This window comes from Ornithodoros turicata, unplaced genomic scaffold, assembly GCF_037126465.1.
Source record: "Ornithodoros turicata isolate Travis unplaced genomic scaffold, ASM3712646v1 ctg00001067.1, whole genome shotgun sequence".
NCBI lineage: Eukaryota > Metazoa > Arthropoda > Arachnida > Ixodida > Argasidae > Ornithodoros > Ornithodoros turicata.
Genome location: NW_026999457.1, coordinates 25,001 through 27,500, shown reverse-complemented (window position 1 = coordinate 27,500; position 2,500 = coordinate 25,001).

Here is a 2,500-nt window from a genome sequence, read left to right as displayed (position 1 = left end):
GATCGCCATAGGCCTGAGTGTGGTGGCACCGAGTACGCCTTGTCGTGTACCGTCCTTCTCAGGACGATTAGGGTGCCAAGCCAAGGACGAGGCCCGCTCGCGGGCTTGGTTTATAGCCCCTCGTTCCAAAGCAGCCACTCTCCCAGGTGGTGTTAAGTAGGCGCCCTGTGCCTACCGCCCTTTTCAGGGCGCTGAACACCAGCCGAAGGGGGGCCCTCTTCTGGGCTTGGATCATTGCCCCCTCCTGAGGCAGCCTGACCCTGGGCTAGCCACATTGTGGCATTGCCCCTACCGCCGATGCGTGTGCAGGGCCGTTCGCTAGGCAAACGGACTGCTCTCCCTTAACGTGACGACATACCCTTCCGGCGTCATGACACCTGGCCTCGAGACACCCAGCCTTGCAGATGGCAGCCTACCAAACGCTCAGAGACCGGACCCACCTCTGCGAGATGACTACCCCGGCGAACACGAACCCCACGGGCCCCTCTACCTCCCGCTGCCCTGCAGCCCCTTACACTGCAGGGAGGAATCGGTCTCCCTCCCCCCTACAGAGGGAACGAATCTCGGGTCACCGCCGTCGCCTTCTGCGAGCACGCAGAGTCGATCGCCTCCGGAAGCTACAGCCCTCTCACCACCCGAATATGGAAACCTCCAGCCAGCCAGAGAAGGAACCACACTTACAATTTTCTTCCCGATACCAGACCACTTCGTCTGCTGCGAGGAGGACTGTGCCATCTCCTACCGCTCAGCAAGCTGGACGTCGCAAAGGGGCTCCCTTACCAGGCACCTTGAACGAGCCCACCAGATACGAATCTCGTCCACCAGATACCACTGTAGCTACTGTGGAGACCTGCTGAACTCTAGACCAACATCGCATCAGTGCAGCGGCGCCCCGTCACGTGATTCTCTCCCCCTGCGGCGAGCATACAACCATCATTGCGAGCTCTGCGGTGAGTCATTCCCCACAAGAAAGGGACTCCACAACCACACGATCTGGCACAAGCGAGAACAAGCTCGTGACGCGAGAAGATCCGCGCTACGCTGTGAGCAGCAAGAACCGCCCCCGCAAGAAGACGAATCCGTCAGCGAGCAAGCTCCCGCAGCCGTCCCAGGCCAATCAGGCACCACCAGCGAGGCCAGTGAAGTGGACGAAACGATCAATGCCACAGCAAGTGGAGATGTAGATGAGCACTCCTCGCAGACACTCAGGGAAATCGAGACACCCTTCGAGGAGCCACCTAGTAACCGCGATGACGGCGTGGATCACCCACTGGCAGGAGAACGGCCACTCTCCTCACGCATACGGGAACAATGCCAGGACGAACCGAATAGTGCCCTTAATGATCTTACGCAGGAAGTCCGCGCCATCTACTCTGCAGACATATCCAGCGACGGCTGGAACCACTTTGAAACTTTGCTGGAAAAGGCAGTGGACCAGGTGGCAGCAGCAGCAGGACTCCCGTCTAAAAACCTCGCCACCCTTCGCCGCACCATCAATCCGGACGACCCGCGGGCCATCCAGCGATTGTACCGCAGAAATCGTCGTCAAGCAATACGGCTTATCATGAACGGTCCAGGCAAGCGATGTCCAGTAGATACGAACGACGCTGCATCATACTTCACGCAGCTCTGGCGCAGCGGAGACCACGACATCGACACTGCTGCTCTGCAAGCCCGCCCGACCGCTGACAACACAATTTCTATGCACCCCTTCACGCCGGAAGAGGTACTAGCAAAGGCTCGTAAATGCGAGAACACTGCCCCCGGGAGCGACAGACTGACCTATCAACACTGGCTGAAGGCAGACCCAAGGTGTATTTTCCTGGCTTCCGTGTTCAACGTCTGCCTCAAGTACCGCAGAACACCAGCCACATGGAAAGAGACCCGAACGATATTAATCCACAAGAAGGGAGACGAAAACGACCTCAGCAACTGGCGACCCATCACCCTCATGAGGACCAGTAACAAGCTGTACACGGGATGCCTGGCCAATCGTCTCAAGAAATGGATTATGGATGAAGGAGTCCTGAGCCGCTGCCAAAAGGGCTTTCTGCCGTATGACGGCGTGTTTGAACATAACTACGTGCTCCAAACCCGACTTGATGCCGCCCGCACCAGCAAGAAAGACCTGTGCGTCGCCCTACTCGATGTCAGCAATGCATTCGGGTCCGTCCCTCACAAGGCCATCATCGATGCGGTCCAGCACAGCGGAGCAGGAAGCGTCTTCACCGATATAGTCCGTGACCTATATGAAGGGAACACCACCACCGTCATGTCAGGAGAAGGCTCCACCGGGCCGATCTCCGTGCAAGCTGGAATTCGCCAGGGATGCCCCCTCAGCGGCCTCCTTTTCAATCTTGTCATGGACGTCATTATAAGGCAGGTCCAGGAAAACGACGTACAGCACAACATCCTCGCCTACGCGGACGACCTGGCCCCAATGGCAGAAGACCCGGCCACACTGCAAAGGCGGATCAACACAGTCACCTCCATGGCACAG